This window comes from Canis lupus, chromosome 37, assembly GCF_048164855.1.
Source record: "Canis lupus baileyi chromosome 37, mCanLup2.hap1, whole genome shotgun sequence".
In the NCBI taxonomy this organism is placed as follows: Eukaryota; Metazoa; Chordata; class Mammalia; order Carnivora; family Canidae; genus Canis; species Canis lupus.
In genome coordinates this window covers 957098-970632 of record NC_132874.1, presented here as the reverse complement: position 1 = coordinate 970632, position 13535 = coordinate 957098, and the positions used below count along the sequence as shown (strand labels likewise).

Genomic DNA, 13535 nt, shown 5'->3' with positions numbered 1-13535 from the left:
CCCAAGTAGATTGTATCTTTCAAGGGATTGGCTCATTTGATAACCTAATCAAATATATGAGCGTATATTGGTCATAATATTCTTTTATCATCCTTTTCATGTTCATGGTTTCAGAATTGGGAATTAGTGTCTTCTCTCTTTTATTCTTCATTGCTTGACTAGAGTTTTATCAATTTTATTCCAAAGAATCAGCTTTTGGTTTTGTTGATTTTCTCTGTTGGTTCAATTTTCAATTTCATTGATTTCTACCATATTTTTATTATATTTTTTCTTCTGCTCACTTTGGTAACTTGTTCTTTTTCTACATACCTCAGTTATAAGTGTAAATTACTGATTTTAGATCTGTCTTCCTTTCTAATACATGCATCAATGCTGCAGATCCCCCTCAAACTACTGCTTTCATAGCTCCCACAAATTTTGACAAACTGTGTTTTTATTTTAATTCAGTTTGAAATATTTAAAAATTTCTCTTAAGACTCCTTTGACTCCTAAGTTATTTAGACATGTGTTGTTTACTCTTTAAGTATCTTGGGTTTTTTTTTTTAAGTTTGTTTGTTTGTTTGTTTGTTTAAATTCATGAGAGACACAGAGAGAGGGGCAGAGACCCAGGCAGAGGGAGAAGGAGGCTCCCTGCAAGGAGCCTGAAACGGGGCTTGATCCCAGGGCCCCAGGATCAGAACCTGAGCCAAAGGCAGAGCCACTGAGCCACCCAAGCATCCCTCTTAGGATTTTTTAATTATCTCTGTATTATTGATTTCTAGTTTCATTCCATTGTAGTTTGAGAGTAGATATTATATGATTTATATATTTTTAAAGTTTGTTAAGATGTGCTTTATGGCCCAGAAAATGCACTGTTTTGGTGAACATCCCATGGGAAGAAAATGTATATTTTGTAGGCTATATAGATTTTTTATTGTATAGATGTCAGTTAAATCTAATTCACTGATGGGGCTATTGAGTTCCACCATGTCCTGATGGATTTTTTTCTGTCTGCTGGATCCATCCATAAATATTAGAAGGCTGTTGATATTTCTAGCTATGATAGTGGGCTCATCTGTTTCTCCCTATGTTTTCATCATTTTTTGCTTCACATATCTTGACACTCATTGTTTATACACATATACATTAGGTATTGTTTGTCTTCTTGGAGAATTAACTCTTTTACCATTATGTAATGCCACGATTTATCTCTTATAATTTTCCTTGCTCCAAATGTACTTTGATATTAATATAACTATTCCATCTTTTGATTATTGGTAGTGTGGTATATCTTTCTCTATCTCTTTACTGTTAATCTATAGATGTATTTATATATGAAGTGATTTTCTTGTAGAGAACATGTAATTAGGTCTTGTTTTTTGATCTGCTCTGACAGTCTTTTAATCAGTGTATTTAAATCCCTGACATTTCAAGTAATTACTGATAAAGTTAGATTAATATCTTCTTATTTACTATTTCTATGCATTGCCCTGGTCCTTTCTTCTTTTTCTGTCTTCCCTTCTTTTTCTGCTTTCTCTAGTTTTGAGTATTTTGTATGACTCCATTTTCTTCTCTTCTCATATCACTTTAATTATATTTTTTATTTTGCCTTCTTAGTGGTTCATTTTTGAGTTTGCAATACACATTTAAAACTAATCCAAGTGCACTTTCACATAACACTAAACCATTATGTAGTTAGCACAACTATTCCCAGTGTCACTGAAACATTGTTGGTATTATTTTGAACAAACTAATACTCCTCAGATTAATTAAGAAAAAGAGAAAAACAATGTTTTATTTTACCGTCTCTTGTTCCTCCTCTACCATTCACCCTTTCTTTATATAAATCCATGTTTCTGACCTATGTCATTTCCTTCTCTCTAAAGAACTTCTTTTTAACATTTCTTGCAAGGTAGTTGTACTGGCTACAAATTATCTCAAAAAAAATTCTTTTTAACAAGCCCTTATTGCTACTTAACGGTTGAAGGATAATTTCACTGGGCAACTAATTATGTTAATTCTTTTAACACTTTAAATATTTCACTCCATGCATGCTGGGTGTTCTCTGAGCTTCCTGGAAATATGGTTTGGTATCTATCATTAGTTTGGGAACTTCTCAGTTGTTATTGCTTCAAATATTTCTTCTATTCCCTTTTCTTTTTCTTCTCCTTATATCCCATTAAGTATATGTTATACCTTTCATGATTTCTCCATAGTTCTTGGGTGTTCTGCTCTGCCTTTTTCATTCACTTTTTTTTCCTTTGAATGCCAGTTTTGGAAGTTTCTCTTAACATTTTCTTAAGCTTGTTGGTTATTTTCTCACTTGTAAACAGAATTATAATAGTGCAACAATAAAGGTCAGTCAGCCACCAATTTTCTTAACAGTCCTGTTCTATGTCAAAACCTTGAACTTTCAAAAGGTCTCATTATCAAGATCTGGTGCACAATATGAATGCCCTCCTCAGATCTAAAGCTGTTGGGTTGAACTTTTCCATAGGAAAACTTTGTTCAATTGATTGAATATGAAGGATCAGTAATTGTACTTCCAAAGCAAGTTTCTTAGGTCCTTACAGCATACCCTCAGACAGGAATTCAGGAGTATGTGACTTATTGGGGGAGCAGTGCTCAGAACGAGGAAGGGGAAATAGCAAAGCAAAGATGTCGCCTTGGATACACTTTAGTCTTACCCTGACCCATGGGACAGGGGTGTTCTCGAGTATACATAACAAAGCATTGAACTAAGGGGTTTGGACTTTGTTGCCTGTCCCTTCCATCATCCAGTTATTGGCTATAGCTGGTGATGGAATGATCATCCATTCTATTAGATGTCTCCAAATAGTCAAGGTCAAGTCATTGGAGAAGGTCAGGGGGATAAACCATTGGGAAGATGAGTGTGGAGTCCTTTAAAAAAAAAAATCTGGGACGAGGGAAGAAAGTGGGGTGGAGGGGGCACAACATATTTAGGTAAGTGGGAGATATTCTGGCTTTGAAACTTTTTTTTTTTTTAAAAAGGTTTTATTTATTTATTCATGAGAGACACAGAGAGAGAGCACAAGGCAGAGAGATATAGGCAGAGGAAGAAGCAGGCTCCATGCAGGGAGCCCGTTGTGGGACTCAATCCGGGGACTCCAGGATCACACCCTGAGCCAAAGGCAGATGTTCACCTGCTGAGCCACCCAGGCATCCCTGGCTTTGAAACTTTAAAGTGAAGTATGAACATCCTTTGTGTTATCTATTACTTTAAGAAAAAGTATAGATCTTTTTTCTTTGCTAGTATAATCACTAATTTTGTTTTAATGCCTTGTATTGGTTTCCTAGGGCTGCCATAACAAGTTAGTACAAATTGGCTTAAAACAACAGAAAATTATTCTCTCATAGTTCTGGAAGAGAGTTTAAAATCAGGCTATGGGCAGGAGTATCCTCTCTGTCAAGATTCTAGGGAAAAACACTTCCATTCCTCTTCTAGCTTCTGGTGGTTCTTGCAATCCTTGGTGCTCCTTTGTGGTCAAAAACTAGCAATCTCTGCCTTTGTCTTCATGTGGCCTTCTTTCCCATATGTCTGGATCTCTGTGTCCAAACCTCCTTTTCCTTCTTCTTCTAATGACACCAGTCCTTGAATAATGACCCATCCTAATCTGGTATGACTTCATCACAACTTGATTACATCTGCAAAAGCTCTATTTCCAAATAAGGTCACATTCACAGATATTAGAGGTTAGGACTTCAACACATATTTGGGGGGAGTACAATTCTACTCACACCATGCTTAGAACCTTTGTCTGTAAATTTAGGATAATACCTCAGAGAGTTATTGCAAGGGTTAAACACTAGAACCAAACAATTCAGTAAATAATAACAATAAACACAACAATATAGTGAATCTTACTGATTACTTATTTATGTGCCAGATACCCTTCTAAAATATTTTATGTGTATTTATTCACCAAGTCCTTCCATAAGTCTATTAGGTACACTGATTGCTATTTCCATTTCACATTTGAGGAGAATGATGCCCCTTGAGATGAAGCAATTTTTCCAAAAGTCCCTTAGCTATCAGATGGAGCAGCTGAGGTTTGAACACAGGCAGTGTAACCTAGTTCAATAAAGTCCTAATCAAAATGAATAGAGCTGAGGTCCAGGCATAACTAAGGAGTAGTTTGCTGATTGTTTAATCTTGCTATGTATAGTAATATAGTAGCCACTTTGTGACTATGTCTTATTAAAAAGTTAAAAAAACAGTTTTGAAACATTTGCCTATGATATAATCCAAGAGACAGGATAATATTCTCTGATTACCCTGCCCCTATCCTATACATTGCCTATATCCTTTTCTTGCTTACTTTTCTCCAAAGACTTTATCAGTACCTCCTACACTAATGATTTTACATATTCATTTCTTTATTTTCTGTGTCACCCCCAATGGAATGTAAGCTCCATGAGAGCTGTGATTTTTGTTAGCTGTGTTCACTGCTGTATTTCCTGCTTTTAGAAATATGCCTGGGTGGTTACCAGAGCTGGAGATGGGGGACAGAGTGAAATGGTTGAAGGTGGGCAAAAGGTACAAACTTCCAGTTATGAGATAAATATGTCCTGGGGATGCAATATATAGCACAATGACTGTAGTTAACAATACTGTATTATATATTTGAGAGTTGCTAGGAGGGCAAATCTTAAAAGTTCTCATCATAAGGGGAAAAAACCTGGCAAGTAGACAGAAAGAGGGAGAAAGGAAGAAAGAAGGAAGAAAGAGAAAGAAGGAAGGAAGGAAGGAAGGAAGGAAGGAAGGAAGGAAGGAAGGAAGGAAGGAAGAAAAGAGCCTACCATATAAAAGATCAGCAGTGAATGTTGCTGGATTAATGGATGAAAGGATGGGAGACAAGAAGACACTGAAGTTCTGTAAATCCCCAGGGCTGAAACTAAGTCACCCTAGATATCTGGCACAATTTTCCAACCTGCTCTTCCCACAGCAAATTTGTCCTTGCTCTGGGAATGTGTCCAGGACATATTGGTTTCCAGGCGATCATTATTCCTAAAGTTTCCTTAGGAGGATTAACAAGGGATCATAATTATTCTTCCTTCTCTTCAAAATGGCAAGAACGTCCCTGCAAACATATTAATATTCCTTTGAAGTGAATAGTGGATTCATCATTCATTAATTTCTCTTATGGATGAGATTAGAACTGGAGGTTGTTGGAATCTACAGAAATTATACATATCTACTTGTCTGGGTGCTTTAAATCGTAACACACTGGAGGTGGTCAAAAACCATGTAATGCAAAACTTGTATGAAACCTGATGGAGGTTAAGGTCACATGCATTATTTTTTGGCAGTGGTTTGCATTTCAATTGTCATCTCCTTAGAATCTACTACTTTTCAGGACTAAGGAAGTCTAGCAAGCTGCAACCCAGCAGCTTATAATACATGTGATCGGGTTCTTTCGCTGTAAATTTGGTGAGAATTTTGGGGGATCACGCAAATTAACCTGCCTACATAAAATGATTTTCAGAAACAGCTTCTCGAGAAAAGACCAGGCCCTACTGGGAATCGAACCCAGGATCTCCTGTTTACGAGACAGGCGCTTTAACCAACTAAGCCATAGAGCCACCTGAGCAGCTCTGCGCAACCGAATGAGCCTCATTTTATCCGGACTGGGTGCGAACAAGACTGTACAGTCCGGTGTTTTGGGTCTTCTGAAACATGCCAACCGCAGGGAGATGCTTCACTTCCACCGGACTCGCCAGAGGCAGGAAAATACCAAAGGCAGGACAGACGGGGGATTTTCTACTATCCCGAGGAAAAGCGTTACAGAAAGTCGGGGCTATGCAGTACGTGGTAAAGACCATTTAAAGGAAAAACTATTCATAATTTCAAAAGGACTCCAAGGATTGGCCTAGAGTCGCTGGTCCTGTGCGACTTCTTAACTCTGAGCCGCCTGGAGGCTCCGGATTGGGGAGGAAGGACCGCTCGGTTCTGGGGGCCACAGGAGTTCCTCCCGCGACAGGGCTCCGCGGCCTGGCTCCTCCGCACATCCCGGCGAGTCCCCTGCGGTAACCGCGGCCCAGGCGGAGCAGACTGGCGCGGGGGGTTCGGGCGGGGGTTGGGGATGGGGTGTGGGGTGCGGGGGAAGGGTTGGGACGGTGGTACGGGGTGTGCAGGGGAGGGTGGCGGAACCTTTGAAAATTCCAACGAAGAAAAGAGCCATTTGTTGGCTCCCCTTCTGTTCCTCTCGGGCTTTTATACTCGGACGGCTCTGAAAATCGGCTCCCAGGGAACGCGAGGCCTTTTCCCTCCGACCTCGGGGACCCGCCTCGCCGCCCCCGGGGTGATCCCCCCGAGGTCGCACCCCTCACAGGCCGACCGGCCCCCGCGGTGACCAGCGCCGCCTCCCCGAGGTCGTAAGCCCCGCGGTGACCCGCATCCCCAAGGTCACACACACACCCCGCGATGACTCGCGCCCCCTCCCGAGGTCGCACCCCGGGATGGGGGACCTGGACCAGGGGGTGCGAGCGGGCGGAGGCACCCGGGCGGCGAGGACTAGGCTGGGAGGCTGGGGCGCGGGTGCACCCGGACGCGCGCTCAGACCCCGCGGGGAGCGCCAGGCGGGTTCATTCTCCGCGGTGGCCTCCTCTGCAGCTGCCTGCTCCGCGGCCTGGCCCGCGGGGACCCTCGGGCTGCACCGGGCGGGGCCGAGCACCTACTGTCCAGCCGGCGGGGCCAACGGAAGGTCCGAGCACCGGGTTCCGACTCGTTGTGCGAGTTGAACGCTGCAGACTTCCCGACGCCTGTGCGAACAGGACGGGGTGCGCATGACCCCACCCGTCTTTGACCTCCTCACGTGTCTTCTGAACAATACAAGTAGCTCTGAAAAAATCTGCTTGGGGGGCGGGGGGAGGGGCGGGAAGGTCAGGACCCCAGGCCCGAGCGCTGGGTGAGGGATTAGAATCCCACCCCGGCGCTTGACGGGATGAGCACTGGGTGTTATTCTATAGGTTGGCAAATTGAACACCAATAAAAAATAAATTTATTAAAAAAAAAAAATCCCACCCCGCCAGTCAACTTGGTGCAAAAGCTACAGAGCGTTCTGGGGAGCGCCTACCGGTCCCCTGCCGCGGCACTTGGTGTCCTCGGGAGGTGGTGGTGTGGCCCAGGCGGAGGCAAACACGGCTTTATCACAATAAACTAAGGATAATTAAGATCCAGTTCAAAAAAAAAAAAAAAAAAAAAAAAAAACACACGAACCCACACTCTTCCTGTATTTCCCCTTTCTTTTCACATCTTTGGTCAAGCTCTGGAGTCCCAAAGGGACTTATTTTTCGTAGAACGATGATACGCCGCAGAGGTAACATTTTGACATAGGCCCAGCCAGAGAGAGTCAAAGCAGACCCTCCTTACCTCTTTACCCTCCTCCCCGCTCTCCCACCCCACCTCTCTAAGATTCAACCTCCCAGGCAAACATTTATTTCCAGGGACTTCGTTTCTGCACACAAGTGCATGCATGCCCATATATTCATTGTCCCCACTTTTTACTCAAACACACTCTTAAGCACTTTAATCGCTTCAGATACTCTTGAGTTATTCCCATAGGAAAACATAAAGAGCCCCCTTACCCCAGTATTTTAACTTCCACTGAATCTATACAGCCTCTCACTTTTGCCCAGACAACCCATGCTGCTGCAAACAACTTTGTATATGAAGCCTTTCACGTTTGTGGCAAGTTTCTGGAAGTGCAATGGATAAGTCAAAGAAAGTGAGATGGTAATTTTGATGGATCTTGCCTAGTAGCCTCCCCTAGATATTCATGCCAATTTTCACAACCACCAGCTACTTTGGAGTTCCCCTCTCACCATGCCAGGACTAGCGGAGTTTGTTAAATAGGAACGTTAAGCATTTATATAGTGCTCACTAGATGCCGAGTATTTATTGTCTTATCTTTACATTCCTTGACATTTGATCTTCATAACAATTCCATGAGGATAGTAGCATGTTTACCCATATTTAATTGATAAGAAAATAGGCTTTTCCTTTTAAAAAGCCTGCCTAAAGAGAACAGAGAACAATCAAGATTAGGTATCTGTGTTTGTATCAAAGGATTTTTTTTAGGGGGGCTATTTAATAGATATTTAATAAAGTAGTATCTCACTATAGTTTTATTTGTCCATACCTTCCCAATATTATAAGACTAAAATCTTCTCAAAAATTGTAAAGCCACTTGCTTTTCCTTTCTATGAAATGTCTACTAAAATTTTTGTCCATTATTTCTCTTGCAGTGATTGATTGGATTTTTTTCTTTGATATATGCTATCTCTATATTAGAGGTGTGTGTGTGTGTAACGAGCTATGAACGTTATTTTTGGGTCAGTTACTCATTTTTCTTTTCACTTTACTTGCAAGTTTTTTTTTTTTAAGCCAGACAAATGATTTGAAGCTCACAAACTGAAGAAAATTAGACATTACTCACCCAAACACTTTAGGGATCTGAAGTGTTTGCAATTATGGAGGTGGGAGAGAGGTTCTGGCCTTTCTATTTAGCCAGAAATCATGAGACCACTTTCTGGCATTTGTAAAGTAATGCCATTAAAAAAATTTTTTTTTAATTGTCACTAAAAAAAAAAAAAAAAAAAAAATCCTTTAACTCCTAGCATGAATTTTGTTTGGTGCTGTTGAATTAATTATTCTTGCTGGATTCTACTTATTAATATTTTATGTGAGATGTTGATCTTTAGCTGTGAGACTTGAATTATTCTCATTTGATTGGTTTTCTCTTGGGTGCTATTTGTATCAAGTTTTGGTGGTCCTAATGAGTGAATTAGGCAGTTTTCCATTTCTTATGCCCTGGAACTGTTCTCAATCCACAAGATCTGATCCTTGGCAATTTGATGGAACTTGCATAAGGGAATGAGCGTTTTTATGGGGGTTAGAAACGTAAAGAGCTCTGATACCCTCTTCATTTACCTCTGAGGTTAACACTCTATAAGAATGAAATGGGCATGTCCTATGGTGTCTGTTATTCTCAGTGTCCTCATTTGTTGAGAGATAACAATACTAAAAAAGTTAACCGATCCACTGTCTCTATTGTCCTAGTACACTCCCTGGAACAGGAAAGCTTTCAGTCAATGTTTTTCATTATTATTATCACATCCATATTGATAATTTATATTATCCTAAACTCTGTCATTCATTACACTTAGAACATCAGATACAGATGTATAAAGTCATAAATGGTATTTGATTTTTACTTAAGACATCTCTCAAAAAAAGACATCTCTCATCTATTCATATATCCACTCTTCATTTACTAATTTTGAATTCTGATTTCATATTTTCCTTTGATTAGACTTTCCACTGGGTTGTATTTTGGTTTCATTTACCAAGAATACTTTCTTAGTCTTCTTAGCATGTAAACACCTTTTCTTTATTAATTTCTTTCTTCTACTTTCATTTGATAGGTTTTGTGGTCTTTTATTTGCTTCTTAAGTGGGATACTAAACAGTAATCTAATCATTTTTAATCTTACCCATTTTCTTTTAAAAAATGTATCTGAAGTCATAAGTTTTTCCCTTCGGACTTACTTTAGTTACATCCTACTGGTAATGATATGTTGTCGTATTGTCATTCTATTCTATAAGGCTTCAGTATCAGTTTTGCTTTTCTGTCCAAGATATTTTTGGAAGAATTTGATATTTTAAGGAAAAAAAATTATATTTTTCTGATTATATTTTGATTCTAATTTTGTTCCTTATTTTTTAGTACATTATATTCTTTTTTTAAAATTTTTATTTATTTATGATAGTCACACAACAGAGAGAGAGAGAGAGAGAGAGAGACAGAGACAGAGACACAGGCAGAGGGAGAGGGAGAAGCAGGCTCCATGCACCGGGAGCCCGACGTGGGATTCGATCCCGGGTCTCCAGGATCGCACCCTGGGCCAAAGGCAGGCACCAAACCTCTGTGCCACCCAGGGATCCCCAGTACGTTATTTTCTAAAAAGAAATATTTCAACATTTTCTTACTGGATCAATATATAGTCAAGTTATGAAATTCCACAGGAAATTTTAAAAGAAATATTTTTTGGAAATAATTTCATTGTATTTATAAGGTTAGTTTTATTGCTTGTTTTTTAAGTTTCTTATAATATTACTTATTTCTTTGTCCATTGCTAGTTCCTGGACTGAGAATGATGAATTAAAGCCAATTATTAATTGTATCTTTCTACCTGTTTCTTCTGCAGGATGAAATTGTTCCTCTTTTAAAATATAAATATTGAAAGAAATATTTGTGGGGTTTTTGTATATATATTTTTTTATTTTTTCTTTCTTTGTTTCTTTCTTTCTTTTTTATTGGAGTTCAATTTGCCAACATATAGCATAACACCCAGTGCTCATCCCATCAAATGCCCCCCTTACTGCCTGTCACCCAGTCACCCCATCCCCCTGCTCACCTCCCTTTTCACTACCCCTTGTTCTTTCCCAGAGTTAGGAGTCTCTCATGTCCTGTCACCCTCGCTGATATTTCCCACTCATTTTCTCTCCATTCCTCTTTAATCCCTTTCACTATTTTTTATATTCCCCGAATGATTGAGACCATATAATGTTTGTCCTTCTCCGATTGACTTACTTCATTCAGCATAATACCCTCCAGTTCTATCCACATTGAAGCAAATGGTGGGTATTCGTCGTTTCCAATAGCTGAATAATACTCCATTGTATATATAGACCACATCTTCTTTATCCATTCATCTTTCGATGGACACCGAGGCTCCTTCCACAGTTTGGCTATTGTGGACATTGCTGCGATAAACATCGGGGTGCAGGTGTCTCGGTTTTTCACTGCATCTGTATCTTTGGAGTAAATCCCCAGCAGTGCAATAGCTGGGTCATAGGGTAGCTCTATTTTTAACTTTGAGGAACCTCCACACAGTTTTCCAGAGTGGCTGCACCAGTTCTCATTCCCACCAACAGTGCAAGAGGGTTCCCCTATCTCCACATCCTCTCCAACATTTGTTGTTTCCAGCCTTGTTAATTTTCACCATTCTCACTGGTGTGAGGTGGTATCTCATTGTGGTTTTGATTGGTGTTTCCCTGATGGCCAGTGATGCAGAGCATTTCCTCATGTGCTTGTTGGCCATGTGTATGTCTTCTTTGGTGAAATTTCTGTTTCATGTCTTTTGCCCATTTCATGATTGGATTGTTTGTTTCTTGGGTGTTGAGTTTAATAAGTTCTTTATAGATCTTGGATACTAGCCCTTTACCTGTTATGTCATTTGCACATATCTTCTCCCATTCTGTAGGTTGTCTTTTAGTTTTGTTGACTGTTTCTTTTGGTGTGCTGAAGCTTTTTATCTTGATTAAGTCCCAATAGTTCATTTTGGCTTTTGTTTCCCTTGCCTTCATAGATGTATCTTGCAGGATGCTGCTGCGGCAAAGTTCAGAAAGGGTGTTGCCTGTGTTCTCCTCTAGGATTTTGATGGATTCTTGTCTCACATTTAGATCTTTCATCCATTTTGAGTTTATCTTTGTGTATGGTGTAAGAGAATGGTCTAGTTTCATTCTTCTGCATGTGGCTGTCCAATTTTCCCAGCACCATTCTGTCCCATTGATCTATGTGTCTGTTTTTTTGCCAGTACCACACTGTATTTTTTTAATTTATTTATTTATGATAGTCACACACACAGAGAGAGAGAGAGAGAGAGAGAGAGAGGCAGAGACACAGGCAGAGGGAGAAGCAGGCTCCATGCACCGGGAGCCCGATGTGGGATTCCATCCCGGGTCTCCAGGATCGCGCCCAAAGGGCAGGCGCTAAACCGCTGTGCCACCCAGGGATCCCGTACCACACTGTCTTGATGACCACAGCTTTGTAGTACAACTTGAAACCCAGCATTGTGATTGCCCCCGGCTCTGGTTTTCTTTTTCAATATTCCCCTGGCTATTCAGAGTCTTTTATGATTCCACACAAATCTTAAGATGATTTGTTCCAACTCTCTGAAGAAGGACCATGGTATTTTGATAGGGATTGCATTGAATGTGTAAATTGCCCTGGGTAACATTGACATTTTCACAATATTAATTCTTCCATCCATGAGCACGGATTATTTTTCCATCTCTTTGTGTCTTCTTCAATTTCTTTCAGAAGAGTTCTGTAGTTTTTAGGGTATATATCTTCTACCTCTTTGATTAGGTTTATTCCTACGTATCTTATGCTTTCGGGTGCAATGGTAAATGGGATTGACTCCTTAATTTCTCTTTCTTCAGTCTCATTGTTAGTGTATAGAAATGCCATTGATTTCTGGCCATTGGTTTTGTATCCTGCCACACTGCCGAATTGCTGTATGAGTTCTAGCAATCTTGGGGTGGAGTCTTGGGTTTTCTAGGTACAGTATCATGTCACCTGCAAAGAGGGAAAGTTTGACTTCTTCTTTGCCAATTTGAATGCCTTTTATTTCTTTTTGTTGTCTGACTGTTGATGGTAGGATGACTGCTTCAATTTCCTCCCTGGTAATTGGCTTCTTCAGGCTTTTTTATTTCTTCCTCTTCCAGTTTTGGTACCTTGTGGTTTTCCAGAAATGTGTCCATTTCTTTTAGATTGTCTAACTTATTGGTGTATAGCTGCTCATAATATGTTTTTTTTTTCATAATATGTTTTAAAAATCATTTGTATTTCCTTGGTATTGGTTGTGATCTCTCCTCTTTTATTCGTGATTTTATTAATTTGAATCTTTTCTCTTTTGTTTTTTTAAAAGATTTTTAAAATTTATTTATTCATAGAGACAGAGAGAGAGAGAGAGAGAGAGAGAGGCAGAGACACAGGCAGAGGGGTAAGCAGGCTCCATTCCATGCAGGGAGCCTGACATGGGATTTGATCCCAGGTCTCCAGGACCACACCCTGGACTGAAGGTGGTGCTAAGCCGCCGAGCCACCCTGGCTGCCCCTCTTTTGTTTTTAATAAGGCTGGCTAATGGTTTATCTATCTTATTAATTCTTTCAAAGAACCAACTCCTGGTTTTGTTGATCTGCTCTACAGTACTTCTGGTCTCTATTTCAATGAGTTCTGCTCAAATCTTTATTAACTCTTCTTCTGCTGGGTTACTAGGTTTTATTTGCTGTTCTTCCTCCAGTTCCTTTAAGAGTGAGGTTAGCTTGTGTATTTGAGTTTTTTCCAATTTTTTGAGGGATGCTTATATTGCCATGTATTTCCCTCTCAGGACTGCTTTGCCGTATCCCAAAGATTTTGAACGATTGTATCTTCATTTTCATTAATTTCCATGAATCGTTTTAATTCTTCTCTAATTTCCTGGTTGACCCTTTCATCTTTTAGCAGGATGTTCTTTAACCTCCACGTGTTTGAGTTTCTTCCAAATTTTTTCTTGTGATTGAGTTCGTTTCAAAGCCTTATGGTCTGAAAATATTTAGGGGAAATTCCCAATCTTTTGGTATCCGTTAAGACCTGATTTGTGACCCAGGATGTGGTGTATTCTGGAGAAAGTTCCATGTGCACTTGAGAAGAATGTGTATTCAGTTGCGTTCAGATGCAAAGTTCTGTGTTTATCTGTGAAATCCAT

At 40.0% G+C, this 13535-nt stretch overlaps 1 non-coding gene across 1 annotated transcript; it reads right to left on the bottom strand.

The window, feature by feature from the left end:
• Window positions 1-5509: 5509 nt before the first annotated feature.
• TRNAT-CGU (transfer RNA threonine (anticodon CGU)) lies at window positions 5510-5583 on the bottom strand. The gene has a single exon. It is a non-coding gene; the product is annotated as a tRNA-Thr (tRNA).
• Between the last annotated feature and the right edge of the window lie 7952 nt (window positions 5584-13535).